The 19,782-nt window shown below is 40.5% G+C and overlaps 1 pseudogene across 1 annotated transcript in view; it reads left to right on the top strand.

Annotated features, from left to right (window-relative positions):
- The first annotated feature begins 407 nt into the window (after window positions 1–407).
- Window positions 408–19,782, top strand: part of LOC149229995 (FHA domain-containing protein FHA2-like) — a 92,419-nt pseudogene continuing 73,044 nt past the window's right edge. The window contains exon 1 of the transcript XR_016247978.1: window positions 408–1,410. The product of XR_016247978.1 is annotated as an FHA domain-containing protein FHA2-like (transcript). The remainder of the gene's footprint in view (window positions 1,411–19,782) is intronic.

A 19,782-nucleotide genomic window follows, 5' to 3' on the forward strand; every position in this document is an offset into this window, starting at 1 on the left:
TAGAATAAAAAACATAAAATTATAATTACATTTATAATTATAAAACCATTTATTGCTTCATTTTAGAGTTTTGTGATCAATTCTCAATTTGATAAATTATAAGTTGCTGGTAGTTTCGAACCATCTAATGTGATTCACATTAAATAATTAGAAATGTCAACCAACAACTTCTGATGTGATTAATCAAAAAGACGTTATCAAAACCATTTATTCTCAACTCTACTCCATACAAAATATTTTTTTTTGATCTTTTTCTACACTTAATATAGATAGATAAAGATTTAAAATAAAGATAAACCAATTTAAAAAATAATTATTTCACATTAAAACTTTAATCCATAAAATGATAACTGATATCATAAAATATCAAAAACATTGTATCCGAATGTGACACATACAGATATGTAACATGATCGCAAAATTCCACACAAAAGCCCTCACCACGTCAAAGTTCGACGGAAAGCTTCTGCGTGTGCGCTTACGGTAAAATCGTTGATATCAACGACGGTCACATGTTATGACGCCCGTGCTCGCGGAGGCCGTCGAATCAACCAATCCATGAATTTACCGATGACTGGGGCAGACTGGGGTTTCGGGCCAGGCACTACGAGATCCTGTGTTCGAATCCGTGCGTGGTGGACTCTGCAGAGTATTTCGAACTCTTAAAAGTATTGTGCGATTTCTTTGGATGGTCATTGCAGCACTAAAACAGCAAAATTTCCATCCATCCATCCCTCCTTCGATATTTCAGCAATGGGAGACGTGGAAGCGGGGTTTGCCAAGCTACAGGGAGAGGACTTCGAATATTATATGCAGACTTACTCCATCGTCCTCGGCCGGAATAGCAAGAAATCTTCTGTTGACATCGACTTATCCTACCTTGGGGGCGGCATGAACATTTCCCGTCAACATGCCAGAATTTACTACGACTTCGACAGGAAAAGATTTGCCCTGGAAGTCATTGGGAAGAATGGCTGCCTGGTGGAAGGGGTGCTCTACCTCCGGGGAACCCGCCCATCAAATTGGATTCTCAGGATTTGCTTCAGATTGGGGACAAGAAATTCTATTTTCTGTTACCTGTCAGAAAAATCGTTAAACCCCAACACCAGCACCTCAATCTCAATGCCAATGCGAATAATGCCCCTCTTGCTCTGCCCACATCAGCAGTTACCGTGCCAGGTGGTGCATCAGGGACATTGAAGAAGAGGGGCGGGAGAAAAGAAGACGATCACTATCAGCAGCAGGAGCCGCAACATCCACCCACAAAAAAATGGAGGTCGCAGGGCAAGCAGGACGGAGGATTGGACAACGCCTCACGAGAGCGGAAACAGTCAGCATCCTCATCATGGTCACCCCATGAAATGCACAATCCTTACATCATGCCTAAGCAGGGCTTTCCATATCATTCAGGTTTGTTGCGTTCTACTTCGAAAATTTAACTAGTATTATTATACTTCTGCTTTTCTTTTCTCAATGCATTATTTTTTCCCCAAACTAACATTTATTTTATTTTTTCAAATACACTTTTCATTCACAAAATTAACATTTACCTATCACTACAGCACCACTATGTGTGATCACAGTAGTATCCTGTAGCTGTAACGCAGTGGATAGCAGGTCCCCACTCCTTCACAAATCTAGTGTTTAGGAGTTTTTTCATTGAAATAAAATGCTTGCTTTGACTATTAAATGGAGGGCAATTTTATAATAATAAGAGGTTGCTAAGCAGTCACCATTCTCTAGTCCAGGACTCGGTGGATACCTCTACCAAAATCACCCTAAAACATTTTAACAAAATTGCCACTTGGACATACAATACTGCATAAAAGTCCAGTTGCCAAATGAACACAAAGCATAAGTTGCTTTCTAGTCTTCTGGTGCGCAACAAGAAGCACAAATATCTACATTCATAAATCAAACTGCTGACGCGATAAGCCCGGCATCCAATGGGAGGCTGTCGTGGTCCTTGGGGGTGGCCCCCTATTCCATCATTGCTCTGCTTAGGTTGGCTTCTCCCTCCTCGAAACCGTAAGAGCTAGAGATAGAAATTTCTCAGTTCTTGTGCATGGGTGGAAGAGGCCAACTATGTTGATCCCCCCTTCTCACACAAATACCCTGACCAGAACTGTGGTGCGGCCTTTCCTTGGGTCACTGGGATTGTTTAGTGTGGGCTGGAAAATCAGTTAGCAGCTCCCTGCACATGGTGCATGGCACACCCCCCGGTACTGTAGGATTTTTTCAAACTTTTGATGTTACTCTCATGATCTTTGGAAGGTTTTTCCTTTCTATAGGTGTGTCACCTTCTTCATTCATGGGACATTCAGAACCCCATTGCCCACCCCCTCCCCCACCTCCCGACAAGTGTGCACACCATCTTCATATCACCACCAATGTTGAGTCTGATAACACATCTCCCAAGTCCCAACCACTTCCAAAGTTTCACTTTCTTCTTTTGCTTGATTAATGTTAATTCTGGGTTAACATGTTCTTTGCTTAGGACAGTTACTTCAAAGATCCATATAGCCCATTTTACAGTCCATTATATTTCTATTTGCAATCACATAAGTTATTTTGACAGTAACTGAAGAAAGAACGTAAACGAAAAATGCTGAAGACAGGCCAAGAGAAGAGAACACAAGAATATGACTCAAGCCAGGGAAAAACACCAAGATGGGGAAAACCCTTGATCAATTCTTCTTATTATTAATGTCAAATGTTCAACAGAGAGAGTATACAATAATACTAGGTCAAGATTGACTTGCTAATTAGGAGATGCACTATCACTGCCCTTAATCATAAATGTACTTCTGAAGCTGACAAGATATACCTTCTCAGGTTGGTGACATACTGTAGAAGAAGCTTGGACTGGTTAGGGCTACTTTCAGTCTATCAAGGAGCTGCTATAATCTGACCAATCAGGTCAACCATCCAACTAGCATTCAAGGCTACATAAATACATCAGATTTTAGGTTGTAGAATATTTCTGTTGCTAGCTGCTCCTGGTTAGGGCATGTGGCACACTGCTTCTGCCCTTACATATTCACCTGAACAACCTTCTACAACTGCGACTCTCCTCCAAGACAGTCAGTCCTCTATCAGCTACAAGACAGGGCTTATTCCAGCCACCAAACACGCCTTGATGGCGGATGCCAATCTGCCTTCACCAAAGCAGGTCTGCGGTTTACCTGGGCAGGTATTTACCCTCACGGACCACTGTTCAACAACATAATGTCTGCGGCCTGCCTGAGAGGAACTTCTGAAGGTGTGACCTACCTAAGAGAGGGTTTTCACACATTAAGAAATACATCTAACCACCCCAGCTCTGCCCTTATGCCTGCGGTCAACCCCAGGGATAACTCAGACCTGTAATGGAAGATAAACATGCTCAGAAAAATTCATAGATAAGCCCAAAATTGCCTCTAAGAAGCTCGACCTTCTTCCTAGGAATACTCAGCCCATCAAACAACCCTGCACAGATGCCTGCACAGACGTCAATCCATTCTTCCTTTGCTGGAGACACCTTCCTTCTGCGGCCATTTCAGAGAGAAGCAAATGTGTGATTGATGTGTCGAATAAGGTTGGAGGACACTTCCTTTTATAGGATTTGGAGAGGGGTTCCATTTAATTAATTTACCCCAAGCCAACTTTGACAATTTGCACTTGAGAGGGCTTAATTTCAAAAACATATTTTTCCAAATCTGATGATCTTTAGGTCGATTTTGGTCCTCTCGAAAAGAGGAATTCAACGCCACAATTATCTTCTTCAAAGGAGCTGCCCAAAGAAGAATTTGGCCCTAGTTGCTAATTTTAAGCCTCCCTCTCAACTAGGGAGAATTCCTCTTGCCAATCCATCCATCATCATGCCATCTGTCATCATGTACCATTTTTGCATCTCGTCTCTACTCTGTTGAACACTGATATAGATAATGAAGAAGAAATGATCGAGAGTGAGTCACAAGACCTTACCACTTTCCACTGACAAAAGTCAGTCCTGTTGAAATATGTAACTAGGTTCGGTCTTCATAATGACATATGTAATGTTGATTTTATTCAATGAAAAGAGGAAAATAAATTTATTATTATTATGCTTGAGGCATGGGTTTCATGCTCAAGGGAAATTTATTTTAGGTCAAGCTCCCATTGAGAGCTTCTAGGATTTGTCATCGAGTCTATAAAGTCAAAAGAGTCATTGTCATGTATGGATAAATCTTCTTGGCCATGTTAGATATTGTAAGAAAATTATTTGAGTCAAATTAGAGTCAAAAGACTCTCCAAGACCATGTCACACATGCAAGCATCAAGTCGGCCTAAGTTCATGTCAAGTTGGCCTATTGGGAGGCTCAAGGAAGCCTATCTATAGGGCACTCAGCCTCATTTGGAGATACTTCATTCTCATACACAAGTTTGATGATAAGGACAAGAAGAAATGCGAAGAAGAAGAAGAAAGGAGGAAAGGTCGACCTGTTTTGTATTTGTTTTTGGGCTACTCTCCACATGTGCGAAGGAATTAGGGAAGATATTGTTGCAGTGAAACCGAGTTGCAGAAGTGAAGTTAGGTCATCAAGAAGAGCTGTTTTTTTGGAAGCCGAGTTCTCTAGGAGAAAGAATCTACCGAGGCAAAGAAGAGAAGTTGCAGTTCCTAAGCAAGTCGAAGTTGCAGTTGCAGTTGCAAAGTAGGTCGAAGTTGTTGGAAGGAGAAGCTATTCAAAGAGGAAGCATATAGACTTGGTCTTGGAGGGGTTCTTGGTCAAGGGTCTAAGTCTTGGAATTCGTCAATTGAAGATTCTATAAGAAGAAGAATTCTAGTGGGTTTTCGTCTCATCTTGGAGAGGTTTTGGCCTTGGTTGTTCCCCTACATCTTGTGTCCTTTGTCTCATTGTTCTTTATGGTTTGGTAGCTGTTTGATGAAGAAAACACTAATAAAAAACAAGCGAAGAAGAATCTAATTAAGAAAAGTAAAAATACATCACACACAATTATCATAATAAGAGAAATCACCTACTTTTGCTGCCCTGCGATTTCTCAACATGATATCAGAGCTAAGGTGACAAGTCAAGGAAGGGCAGCTCAATAAAGGACACTCAGGGATCGAAGTTTGAGAAAAGTATCAAGGACATCAAAGCATCAAGAAGATTCTCTCATCTCCAAGGCATTTCAAGGACAATGATCACATCATCTTGAAGAAAGTCAAAACTCTAGTTCGTTCAAAGAAGGCATCTACACCTGAAACTTTCTTGTGATCCTCGCTCTATCAATCATTAAAACGAAGGAATTTAAAGCATCTTGAAGTTTTCACATTCAAGGGTAGAAGAAAAAAGGAGTTGTCATCATCATCAAAGACATCAAGGCATCATCAATTATCATCATCAATGGCATCAAGTTGAAGAGTTCATCTTCACTTGACAAGTAAGCTAAGAAATCGGATTCGTCCCCCCCCTCATGTCCTAAATCCCACGAATCAAACACGATTCTCTCGGATACGTGTTTGATTCTCGTGTCTAGTGTGTCCTAGAACGTGGGATTCTCGTGTCCAGCTTGTCTTGGAGCGTGTCCCAACGTGTCCTAGAGCATGTCCCAGCGTGTCTTGGAGTGTGTCCTAGCGTGTCCTGGAGTGCACCCATCTATCATTGTTGAAGATTGCAGATACACAATTTGCCTCTTCATTCATCATGTTGAAGAGGTTGAGGGAGGTCGAGACTGCTCTTGGGGCCATGGTTACTTCAAATTTTTGGTCTTTTTGGAGAAAGACAAATCAAGCAACCGCAAAAAGAGTCAAGGACATAGTGTTAGATGATGCTTGGTGGGAGAGGGTAGGTCTCATTATCAAGATCATGGACCGTATCATTGCTTTGCTAGGATTTGCAGATACAGACCAACCCATCCTAGGAGAGGTTTATGAGGCATGGTATTCCATGATTGAGCCAATGAGGACCATTATTTTATAGAGTGAGTGCCTTGAGTATGAGACATCATTAGAGACCTTCTCCACAACGATATAGGATATTTTTGTCAGCATATGGGACAATAATTGCACACCTTTGCATTGTTTGGCTTACTCATTGAACCCAAAATACTACAGCCATGAGTGGCTGAATGGTGGATCGTCCTACAAATTCCCTCCTCACATGGATGTTGAAATTTCACATGGAAGGAAGGATGCATTGAGGCGGATATTTCAGGATAGAGCATTCCTTGATGAGGTGAAGGATGCCTTTGTAGAGTTTTCCACTGGCATTGGGCGATTTTCAGACTATGATGTTATTAGAGACAGGGGGGCTAAGAAGCCCTATTCTTGGTGGGCAACTCATGGGGAAAGAAGCCCTGCTCTACAACAGTTAGCCATGAGGCTCGTCTCTTAAGTGACCTCATCCTCTTGTTGCGAGAGAAATTGGAACACATTTGGGAATTTGTATAGTGTCAAGAAGAGCAGGCTTGAGCAGTCCAAGGTAGAGACAATGGTGTATGTGCACACCAACCTTCATCTTATTTACAAGCAGAGGGATGAGTGGCTGAAGGGAAAGACAAAGATGTGGGATGTCTTTCTTGATGATATGGGTTTGGACAACAGTGTTGAGTTGGCACTGGCCAACTTGGACCTTAATAACACAGTGCTAGAGCTTGTCACTTTTGATGATGGTGATACTCTTGAGGGGTCACCCTCCACACCAACAGATGCAAAGATTACTTTGGATATAGAGGAGGATGATCTAGTAGAGGAGAGCAATGGCGACCATGACAAATTTTGATGATGATGATGATTGATAACTGATGAACTACCTACTACCTTGAAGTTGTTTTGTATTTGCTATTTCTATTTTCCATTGGCATTGCTACTACTTATGTAACACATTTTGATTTTGACGACTTGATGAGAGAACTACAGTTTGAAGTTTCTTGTCTTTCTCCTATTGGATCATTTATGAATATGTCACAATTGTATTTGTATGCATAATGTTACTTTGTAAAACTTACAAATTTTAAATTTACAATGTAGAATCTAGATCTATGTCTAAATTTGTATCATGAATGAGAATTTGTGTAAGAAATATCTAATTTTTAATATATATATATATATATATATATATATTTTTTTTTAAGAAAATAATATATAATGTGTCCTAGCGTGTCTTGTTCCGGGGGGTCAATGTGCCCGTGTTGGACACTCGAATCTTTGTGTCCCATGTCCCTGTGTCAGGTGACTTAGCAAGTAAGTATTTTCATTTCTATAACTAAATCTAGTAAAATGACTTCATTTTGCAAGGAAATGAACAAGTTGGTTGGGTCTTCGAACTTCCTTGCATGGAAAAGGAGGATAGACCTAGTCCTCAAAGAAAATGAAGTTATTGATCATGTCAATGGCAAAGTCTCCAGACCATCTAAAGGGCAAGCGCTATCTAGGCATATGAAAAAGGATCTAAGAGCTCAAAGGATTCTTATAGAATTCATCAAGGATTCCCTCATCCCATATGCAGTAGAGTTGGAGACATCTAAAGGGATATATGATAGGCTAGCAAAATTATTCTTTGAAAGCACAACAAGAAAAGTCGTATCACTAAGATCTAAACTATACAAGTTGAAAGCATCAAATGATGAAGGGATATCTACATGTCTTACCAAAGCATCACAAATAAGGAATCAACTTCAAGATCTAGGAGAGATGATATCTGATAAAGAAATGATTACCATTGTTCTAAATGCACTAACTGATGAACAAGGTAACCTTGTATCAAAGGCCTATGAAGAGAAGAAAGCTATCCCATTCAATAATCTGTGGTCACTATGCAAGATTGAAGAAAATAGGATGAAGGCAAAAAAGTGTTGTCATGACAAGAAGAAATGGAAAATTTGGAAAGTTTGGTCCTCAGAAAAAGAAGAAGATCAATATGTCGCAGATCCAATGTTATAGATGTCAAGAATATGGGCACTACAAGAGAGAGTGTCCTAAGCTCAAGAAGGACAACAACAAATGAAGAAGGGAAGAAACCCATATCATTGAAGAAGTAGAAGAAGCTAAAAAGAAGAAATCCAAGAAAGAGGAAGTAAAAGATCTCTACTATTATTGAGATAAGTCTTCCTCACCTAGTTCTTTTCAAGTTTCTGTTTTCTGTTGTAAAGTATAGCTATCATGATAGGAATCATTAGAAGCATGATAGGATGCATCATGTTAGGAGATGGCATCATAGAAGCATTCAATTGAAAGCAAGAGCTCATGACATCATCATATAAAAGTATGAAAGATAGTTGAAATAGAAGTCTATAGCAGTCACATGTAGAAGGATGTAGCTCTTGGTAACCTCATTAGAAGCATAAGTAGTACTTATGGAAGAAGAAAGTCATCTAGTATAAAAATCTCATCATACATTATTCAAGAGAAGCATTTGCTGGATAAGGATGAAAAAAATCCTCCGTTGGAATCTTCATTGGAAGGTTCACCTTTTGGAAGAAGCAAGCGTCTGGATGAGAACTCCACCTTGTATGAGATTCATGGAATAATGGTATGATGAGTGTTATCAAAACTGGACTGGAACTGGCCAGTCCCACTGTTTTTGGCCCAAAACCGGTCTGAACCAGAATAGGCCGGTTCAGTACTGAATTGGCCTATTTCATCGAACCGGCCGATTTAGGACCGGTTTTGTGTACCTATGCAGGCTAGCATAAAAAATTGACTTTTTTAATTTTTTGACTTTTTTAGTTGTTTGGTCCACTTCTAATTCTACCATAGGCTATCCTAATATTCAAGCCTATGGCCCTAGTATTGCTATGCAATTCATGGTAATGTTAAATTCTTAAAGTAAAAGTGACATTTAAAGGAGAATGTCACTTTAACTTAAATTTTTAACATTACCATGAAATGACTCAGGATGTTTGAGAGTGGTTCCAACTTCATTGGATTTCATATGGAGAAAGTAGAATTTTAGATTTCACTCAAAATCTAGCAGACTTAATAGTTTTTTAGGATTTTAGGATTGGGGGGATTGCAACGTTTCCATTGGATTTTGTCATGTACGAGGGTATGGAACTCCCTCTATGTACTTTGTTGTTAGTGGCATTGGTCGTCAAACTCCTCTATCATGTCTCTACTAAAAATGTACCCATCACTCAAACAAAATCTTGACATGACATGCTATGTTTCTTCTATCTTATTTTAATGCCTAAATGGTTATATTGATGACGAAGACCCCAATATAGCTAATGATTTTGATGATATGTAGGCGTTTGTTGTAGCATGATTTTTTTGGATGCTAGAGGTCATCTAGAGCCTGTTTGTTGATGTATTTTCGGCTCAGAGATGGATTGCACTCGATGCTATTTTGGTTATGTGCACCTTTACATGCTATGTAAATGAGAAATTTTGCATATTTGTGTATAAATGGTTTGGATTCATATGGATGCACATAAATATATATGCTTTTCTTTAAAATATGAATATTTTATGTGTTTTTGGTAAACGGTTTTTTATTTATTTTATTTTATTATCGTTAGTTTTGTTGTTCTTCGGTTTTTTACCAGTTCCTGGTCCACAAAGTTTTTTGGTTCGATCACTGGTTCGGTGCTGATAACATTGGGTATGATGTCAAAAGAAGTGAAGTAGGTTAAGGTGATTGAAGTTCTTTCAATCAACAAAACTGCTGAAGGAAGTCTAGATGACCTAAAGGAAGAAAATGAGGTATGTATGCTTGTTTGTGATAAAATTAAGTCATGTCATATAGTTGTAGGTAACATGGAAGAATGTTCTACCTCAAGAGCATGATCAAAGAAAGGATCTCCTCCTTTGAAAGGATGCATGAAGACATGGTTCACACTAGATGAAATCAACATAATATGTCCTCATATGAATATGAGGTGGTTGACAAAGTTGAAGGAACTATGATTAGATGTTCCTTGGAAGAAATGTGTGAATAAAGAAAGGAAGAGATCATGAAAAATGCAACTATGAAGAAGACAATCAACATTCAAGGATTTGACTATGGTATCTCCATAGGAAAGATATGAAGATCTTGATAAAGTTCGAAAAAGAAAGTGACCCTTGGCATTGTATATCTTTTTGGAGATGTGTCCATATGTGTGCAGGATGTTGATGCAAGCAAGGAGATGTGATGATGAAAGGACCATCACAAAGGTAAGTTTGATTTAATGTTCATTATTGATTTTTGAATAATATATGGATGGGCAAATGCAGGGCTACCAAGGAAAGAGCTGTAAATGTCATCTACAACTGATACTCATGTGATAGGATGAAAGATCCTGAAGGAATCATGACATGAAGAAGGTAGCAAGGCATGAAGGAAGGATAGATTTGGACTAATGAATCACTTTTCGATGAAAAGAAGGATGACATGATGAAGCATAAAAACTGATAGCTTGTAGGCTTGAATGTAAAAATACACAAGATGTATTTAATAATAATAATTTATTATATATAAAATTGTACAAGTGATGTATGTTACAATGAGGACCCGCATTTATATACCTAAGCAGGTGTCCTTTCGTGACTAGGCATGTCTTTTAGACATGCCTTTTCACTTAACTTAATGACTATTTAACATAATCGATATTTGATTATTTAATATTTACATTAATTTTAATTATCTCACTTGTTATGAATTATGTTCATAACATATGACTAACATAATTCTTGAATGAAAGTGATGGATGGTCAATGCCCTACGAAGAAGTCCCAAAAGATGTGGGCTCCATAACAAAGAAGAAAGTCATGACATCGAAAGAGGGAGTCCTACAAGCAGTTGATTGTCCCATAATCTCCACGAAAGAAGAAAGAGTTACTGCTAGAAATAGGTCCCTAATTAAGAGGGAGCTTGGAAGCAAGTTTCTAACGTGGTAGAAACTTGGAAGCAAGTCCCTAAGCTAAGAGGGAGCTTGGGTACATTCCTTATACAGGAATGAGTACATTCCTTCATTGGAATGGATATATCCTCCCTAGTTGAGAGGGAGAGATAGATACATCATTCTTGTCTTCACTTGGGAAGAAAGAATGAAGGATTGGTAAGCATCTAGCATCTGATACTCTTTGAGGATGTAATAGGGCATCCAAGATTAGAGGAGTCGTGAAGGATCAATATTCTATGAGGACTGAGAATCTAAGATAAAAATAGTCGTGGAAAGACATATCCTGTGAACACCTGGGTGGGGTATGCTCTTGGAGAGACAATGATGAAGGTGTCAATAAATCATTGGTCTCGCCAACATTGTGCTATGAACCTATGGAGAGATAGAGTTGTTAATCAAGGCCTTGCTATATGATAATGCTGGATGATATGATGCTAAACAGATGGGTTACCAATCTGACTCCTCTTATGAGAATTCTTCAGATTGAGAATGTCCGAGTACATTGTATGGATTATGAATACCTCTCTAGTTAAGAGGTGTTAAAATTGGCAACTAGGGCCAAATTCCACCTTAGGAAGGCTCATATGATGGAGATGATTATTGCATTGGATTTCTCTTTCGGAGAGGTACAATTTTGATATAAATATCATCTCATTCTGACATTAGAAATGGAATTATGAATTTATTTCTCCTATGGACAAATTGTCAAGGTCGGCTCTAGTCAAATGTAGGACCATGAAGCCGAACTGATGTGTCTTTTCATCCTCAATGAAGTGTATAAATAGGAGAGACCTTTCTCTCACTTGGACATCATCTCATCACAACTTCTTCTCTCTCTTGATTGGGTCGTACAATATTGGAGGCTTCTCTCTTCTTCTTCGCACGTGTCGTTGGGCAGCGCTCTCTTTATTTTGCATGTGTGGCAGGAGGTCAAGTTTTTTTGGGAAGTTCAGGCCAAAATTTCAGAGCGTTGACCAAGGGGTGTTTGACTAGTGTTGACCTCAGTTTTTGAGCCAAAATTTTGATTTTTCTAGGTCGCATTTATTGGCACAGAAATTGAGGCATTTGAAGTGGTTTGACCAACGTTGACTTTAGGTTTGACTACAGAAATTACAACAGACTTTCTCTCTCCTTTGACTAGGTTTGACTAAAGAATTTGAGCTGATTTGAAGGCTTAATTGGATTGCTGTTTGGAGGAAGTTTTGGGGCAGCTTTGATCATCGTTGACTTTTTGGTTAGGGTTAATTTGACTGTTGATTTGGTAGATTTGTTTTGGGCGTATATTTTTACACCCTCTCTCTTTGCTGAACTATTTTTACACCCTCTTTCTTATTTTGATAATAAGAAAGTCAACCCTTGGAAGAAAAAAGCACTTGAAGAGCAAATAGATCCCATTCTGCCTTCTTTTAGCCCATGACAATTTTGGAGGCTCAGGAGACTCCTTTTACTTCTGAAGCACAAGTGAAGGAACCCAATGTTGGAGGTTCTCCTCGAGGATCACAATCTTCAGTGAGAAGAGGTCTACAAACCTTCAAAAGGTAAAGGCAAAGTAAGGGCAAGAAACAAGATGGATAAAATTGGGCAACAAACCACGTTGGATTCAAAGTTCTCTAAATATCAATCGAGGAATGAAATAATGTCTGCAACATTAGGAGTTTAGGAAGTTGGGACATGATCTTGAATTTAAGAATTTAACAAGACAGGTAATGTTGGTTTTAGTTTTGGTCAAAGAGTCTTTTTTTTTTTGCTTAAGCAAGAGATGGTCCTTCTATTCACTTAGGTAAAAAAAATATTTTACACATGTTACAACATATGCCCAGAGGCATAAACTCCCTCAAAGGGGAGTGAAAAAACCCAAAGTACCCAAAAAAAAACCTCCAAAAATCAGACAGTGACAAGGCCTAGACTGCCCTGGAACCAAGAGCGGGCCAGTGGATCCGAGATCCGCTCCCCAAAACCGACCAAAGATCTGTCTTCAAACAATCCGACGGTCAAGAAACAACCCGCGCAGGGGCGAAGCCCCCAAAAAACCCTAAAGTTGCCCGATCAACGTTGACCGTTGATCTTCTTTCCCTGATCCAACGGCTGGAGTCCATATCGCACGGCTTAAAAAGCCCACTGAATACCTCGCGATGAAGGCGGTTTACTTTATCGGTCCTCCGCCACGTGTTGATTCCTGAGTGGAATCGCTGGCTTTTCCTTAAAACCGTCTTTGGTTTGGAAGGCGCCCGATGAAGGTGGTAAACCATTAGTGGTTTTATCTTTTCGGCCCCACCAACATGCACACCAAAAGGTAGCCGTTGATCTCCCCTCTCCAGATCTGACGGCCACAGACCAAATCGGACCCCACACCTGCACATGAAAAACCTTAAAGTTGCACGATCAACGCTGACCGTTGATCTTTTCCTTCTGATCCAATGGTTGGAGTCCATATCACGCGGCCTAAAAAGCCCGCTGAATACCACGTGATGAAGGCGGTTTGCTTTTTCGGTCCTCCGCCACGTGTTGCTTCCTGAGTGGAATCGCTGGCTTTTCTTTAAAACCGTCTTTGGTTTGGAAGGCGCCCAATGAAGGTGGTAAACCATTAGTGGTTTTATCGTGTCGGCCCCACCAACATGCACACCAAAAGGTGGTCGTTGATCTGCCTCTCCAGATTTGATGGCCACAGACCAAAATAGACCACACAACTACTCACGAAATACCTAGCGATGAAGGCGGTAATCACTGTCCAGCCACCTCCATGCATCGCCTGCTGAATGGCATCGCTTGTCTTCCGAGAAAACTTCTCCCGGGTCAGAGGTCGCCCGAAGCAGGTGGTTTGTCTCAGGCAGTTTTGACCCCAGAAATTTCTTCCTTTGATGCCTTTTTCTTCCATGGAATCATTCCTCCTGTGAACAGATATCTTCTGTCTCGATAACCGACTGTGCAACTCCTCTGAAAGGCCGTCTGAAGTGAACTTATCCATCATTTTCATGAAGTAAAATTCTGTCTCTTGAATTTTCCTAATACTGTTGTCTGTCACTGAGGGCCCGAGATGAACATCCCTCCTTCAACCTGTCATTCGTTACCTCCTCCCACCAGCAGCATAAGTCAATATGCTTATTTCGTACCCCCTCATTGGCAAGCCAGTCCGCAACTTTGTTGGCTTCCCTGCGGACATGCACCAACCTAAGAGTTCTCAACATTCTTAGGTGTGCTTGGATTCTTTGGTAGATTTGCAGAAGTCGCCAGTGTTCTGAGATTTTCTCTGGTGTAGCGCCAACATTTATCCTCTTCACTGAGTTAATGACTAATTCCGAGTCAGCCTCAATGATGACATTGTGAATGTTGTACTTGAGCAATATTTCCAGGCATAATTCCATCACCATGAGCTCAGCCATATTGTTGGTTTCTTTTCCTAGATAACTGTGGAAGATGACTTGTATGTTTCCTTCCTCATCCCTCATGACCCCTCCATATCCTGCTTCCCCTGGATTCCCTTTTGAGGCCCCATCTATGTTAAATTTTAAAAAGCCATGTGAAGGGGGTTGCCAAGAAGACTTTACAGCTGAGGTAATCTTGTTGATTTGCATAGAACCCTGAGGGGGATGAACCTTGAACTCTAACTTCTCCAGTATTCTGGCCTCTCTTTGTCCAATGGGTTTGCCAATAGCTACACCTCCCAGGATATGAACAGTCTCTTTGAGTTGTTTAAGGATTAGCTTAAGGATGCTGCTCACCGGACTCGCTTTATCCTTGAAAATCCTGTTGTTGCGCTCCTTCCAAACATTCTAGATTATGAATCCTGGGGTTAGCATCCAGGTGGAGTTAATGATCTCATTATCCGAAAAGTTTTTCCGCCAGTTCTTCAAAGTAGTAATGATGTCATTTACATTTCTGTCTGTCTGCTCGAAGACTTCACCAACCCAATTCCAAAGTATTGTAGTGAAAGTGCATCTATTTAGGAGATGATTTGTAGTTTCTTCCTGTTGTCTACATAAGTGACATCTTGAGGGTCCAACAAAGCCTCTTTTTCTTAGGTTATCCCATGTCAGAATCTTTCCCTGTTGAACCAGCCACTTGAACAGTTTGACTTACATCCAATGAGGATTATCCCAGACTTCTTTTCACGTCTTATCAGTGTTTGGAAGGTTAAGCCCTGAATCTATCCTTTTGGCCTCCTTAAGGTTGAAGAGACCTGCCTTGTTCTTTCCCCATCTTAGTTGACCATCCAAGTTTGAGTTTAAGAGACCTTTAAGGGCTATAGCTTGAGTATGCAACATACCCATGCCACTGTAATCTGGAAGTTTCCATGTTCTCCATTTCCCATTGTTCCTTGATTGGTCCCAATAGTCACATACCCACCTTAATCCTTTGTTGGTGGTATCGATGTGAATGTCTGCTAATTCATCACTTCGGAGATTGTCCTCCTACTGCCAATTATCCTCCTAGAACCAAGCCAGATTTCCATTTCTGATCTCCCAGAAACTGTGATTTTGGACTAGGGCCCTGTTCTCCCATGCCCTGTTCCAAATTGCAGAACCTTTTACTTGTCCTGTCATTCTGATTAGGTTCTTCTCCTGCCATTCTCTTGCATATTTTTGCTTCCATAGTTTTGCCCAGGGGGCTTGTATTTCTTTTAGCCATCTCCACCAGATTTTGGCACCAAGAACTCTGTTAAGAATTCCTGGGTCATGAAGACCCAAGCCACCATGGGACTTAGGTTTGCAAACCTTGTCCCATGCCACAAGGGCCCATTTCTTCTTTTCTTCACCTTTCCCCCAGAGAAAGTCTCTTTGAATGTTTCTTATATTAGTAATTACACCAGTTGGTGCTGGAATGGCAGATAGCATATAGATAGGGATACTTTGGAGGATAGCCTTAGTTAGAATCAGTCTCCCTGCTAGATTTAGTGCTCTATTTGTCCATTTGCTAATCTTATCTTTTAGCTTATTAAGAACAGGCTCCCAGATATCCTTGTGAAGCGGTTTGTCGGTGAGGGGAACTCCTAGGTACTTTGCAGCAGTGACTCCCTTTGAAAGCCCAAAATTCTGGAAAGATTTCTTTGTATTGAAATATCAGTATTGAAAAAGAAAATCTTTGATTTAGTAAGACTTACCTCTGTGCTTGCTGCCCTAGCAAACTCACTCAGAATGTGTTTGAATGCTTTGGCTTCCTTGACAGTGGGTGTGCCTTGAAGCATAGTATCATCCACAAATTGTTGATGTGTCACCGTGTCCCCACCTTGAGTAAGTCTCAGACCCTGAATTCTCCCTTCCTCCTTAGTAGCTCTGATTGCTCTCCCTAACCCTTCCATCATTAGAATGAAAAGGAAAGGAGAAAGAGGATCGCCTTGCCTGAGACCTCTTGAAGGCTTGAAGGTTTTGGAGGGAGAGCCATTGAGAAGAATTGAACAGCTGGCGGTGGTAACTAGTGCCATAACCCATTTAATCCAATTGTAATCAAAGCCATAGGCTTTTAATATTGCTCTTATGTACGACCAGCTAAGTTTGTCATAGGCCTTTGCTATGTCCAGCTGAATTATCATTCCTGCTTGTTTATTGGTAATGAGTGAATGAACCATTTCATGTGCTTGAATTATATTATCTAGAATTTGTCTTCCCTCCACATAGCCCGTTTGCTCCTCTGACACTAGAGTTGGAAGGAGTGGTTTGAGACGGTTGGCAATTACTTTGGATATAATTTTGTATACCACATTGCATAATGCTATAGGTCTAAATCTGTCTAGAGAGGTGGCCTTTTCCTGTTTGGGGATTAAGGCTATGAAAGATTCGTTGAGCGCCTTTAAGACTGTCTTAAATCGTCGAGAGTCTTCCACTACCTCCAGGATGTCCTGTTTCACTATCCTCCAACAAGCTTTGAAAAAGTCCACATTGAAGCCATCCGGGCCTGGTGCTTTCCCATTGTGCATCTCTTTAACGACTTCCTCAATTTCTTCCTCTGTTACTGGTCTATTGAGATTGTAATTATCTTCTCTAGTAACCAATTTAGGAATGTACTGAGTAAATCTTTTCATAAACTAGTTTTTGTCTTCCGAGGTTTCCTCAGTAATTTTCTGAAAATGTTGGACTAGAACCTTCTCCATCTCTTCATGAGTGTTTCTTTCTATTCCATGCTGATCTGTAAGTTTCACAATTCTATTGTTGTTTCTATGAGCTATGGTGGATCTGTGAAAGAATTTGGTGTTTCTCTCCCCTTCTTTAATCCATTGTACTCTGGATTTCTGTCTCCAGAATATTTCCTCTTGAAGACATTTGTTGTCCCACTCTTGCTGGAGTGACTCTGCCATCTCTTTCCTTTCATCTGTGTAGCCTTCTGTGATGAGAATCTGGTTTATTTCCTTTAGTTTCTTTTCCACATCTCCTTTAGCTTTGAAGATGTTACCAAATTCCTTTTTATTCCACTCTTTGAGTCTGCCTTTGATGTGTTTGAGCCTGCAGTGTAGAAGGAACATCTTTGTACCCTGAAGGTGTAGTTCTTCCTTCCACCATTTTTCAATGTTTGTGAGGAAGTCTGAATGTGTGAGCCAAGCGTTCTCAAACCTGAAGGGGGTGTTCCTTGGTTTACCAAAAAGAGAAGCCTCCAATTGGATAGGCTAGTGATCTGAACCTCCAAAAGGTAGTATGAGCGCAGTAATGCTGCTTCCTCTGAGAAGAAGTTCCTCTGAAACAATAAATCTATCCAATTTTGAGGCTACTTGGGTAGGGCCCCCTCTTTTGTTATTCCAAGTGAAAATTCCATTGCTTGTTTCCATATCAACCAATTTCATATTGGTGATGAAGTTCTGGAAGGCGACTGAATCTCTACCAAGTGTTCTAGTTCCTCCTTTCTTCTCCATGAGTGATTTTGTCATGTTAAAATCACCTCCAAGAATCCAAGGTAGAGCTGGGTATCTCTTCTTCGTATCCTCCAATGTTGTGAGGAGTCGAAGTTTGTCCTCCATTGGTTGCGGACCATAGACATTAGTGATCATGTAACATTGTCTGTCACCCACCGGTTGGAAAATCAAAGAAAGGTGATGTCTGGATGCTTTCGCATCAATCACACCAAATTTTTGTGGATCCCATAGAGTGAGAATGCCACCAACAGATTTATTTACCTTAACTTGAAGGTATTCATATCTATTTAACCATTTGCTACGTTTTTCACGGATCCTCTCCACTGAGCATTTTGTTTCCTGTATGAATACTATGTCAGGTTTTTCCTCTCTGATCCTGTTACCTAGATTCCTCTGTTTTCTTCTGCTCCCTATTTCTCTAATGTTCCAGGTTGTGATTTTCATTGAGGTGGGGTTTTAAAGGAGCAACTGGAAAGGTCTTTCATCCTTCTTGAGTCAATCATGAGTTTGCCACACTCCAACAATAGTTCTTTCTGTTTTTTTCTTCCCTCCTCTTGCTTGGATTTTTGGTTAGTTTTCCTGTTATTAATCCTATTGAGGAAGTCCCTTTATTTTCCTGGTTATCATGTCCTCTTTTGACTCCTGCAGCTGTTTGCTGTGACTTGTTAAGGAATATGTGTTGGACCTTTGTCCACATCCTCCTGAGGGATGGAGTTTATTCCTAGGTTTCCTCCTTGTTCTAGAAATTTTTCTAGCTCTAGGTTCTCCCTTTCCAGGATCTCCTGTAATTCTTAGTCCTCTATACCACTTTGACTTTGAGTCATTTCCTGGTCTTTTTCTATTTCCATGGTACTCAAAGGGTCCGTCGTGTGTTCATTCTGTTCCCGAGTGAATTCCATGTTGGTCTCTTTTCCTTTCCCCCTTGCTGTCTGACTCTCTATACTCTCTTTATCACCTCCATCTACTTCTTTTTCTCCTAAGATTTCAAAACTGTTGTGACTTCTTGTTTTGTTATCATTCGCAATAGGGTTCTTTTGTGTCTTCCTTCCCCCTCCTTTTCCTTTTCCTCCTACTTTGGTGAAACCTGTCTGGTCTCTCCCTTTGCTGGTGTTTATATTTTCCTCCCTTCTATTAAGAGGACAGTCTCTAGATACGTGCCCATGCTCATGACATTTGTGACATTTGAACGGGATGTGTTCATAGTCAACTGTTTGAACCCATTCCTCGTCATAGACTTCTAGAATGACCTCATTTGGAAGAGCTCCTAATAGGTCCATCTCCACACATATACGAGCATAGGAGGTATATTTTCCCCGTAGAGTTGCCTCTGAAATTTTTAAGAAATGACCTAATTTATTGCCTATAGCTTTTAAAGACTTTGGCATCCAGTAATCTAAGGGTAAGGAGTATAGTCTAATCCATACCGGTACCGAAGTGAAGGTTTCTCGTTCTGGCACGAAGTTCATCGTCCATGGCCGCATATAGAGACCAGCAACTGCAAAGAAGTAAGGTCCTCCTTCAAAAATCCTGTCTCTGTCTTCCATGTTCATGAACACCACTGTAAAAAAACCTTTGGATCCAAGATGTATATTTAACTCCCTCGTCGGTTTCCAGTTGTATTTTATCCAGGTGTACAACGCTTTCTCTGATGGCCAGATTCCCATAAATTTGCATATGATGGCATAGTTTGCCATGTGATCCCTGTGCGCTTGCAGAGCTGGATCATTCAGAATAACCCGAGGTTTAGATATGGTCTTGGGTTTACAGGGCCCCATCTTGGCTCTATTCTCTATTCCCTGACCTCTGTCTTCTGCTGTCTCCTCCTGATAGTCTTCTTCGTGGGCCCCTTGATCTGCATGGATTTTGCTGCCTTCCGCCTTCTGAGTTTTAGTGTTTTTTGTCTTGACCTCCAAGGGTTGTGGAGGTTTGTTCTTATTCCCTCCTCTTCCTCTGTTTGTAACCATATTACTGTAGGAGGGAGTGGAGCTCTCTCCTCCCTGTGCCTCCATGGGTTCCTGTTGCCCTTTGTCACTCTCTTAGTTAAACCCTAGAACCCTTTGCGGAACCAGAAATCGCCTTCCCGAGAATTCCCTTTG

The sequence above is a fragment of the Pinus tabuliformis genome, chromosome J, assembly GCF_031772625.1.
Source record: "Pinus tabuliformis cultivar Carrire ecotype Pingquan chromosome J, CPIR1, whole genome shotgun sequence".
NCBI classification, from domain to species: Eukaryota; Viridiplantae; Streptophyta; class Pinopsida; order Pinales; family Pinaceae; genus Pinus; species Pinus tabuliformis.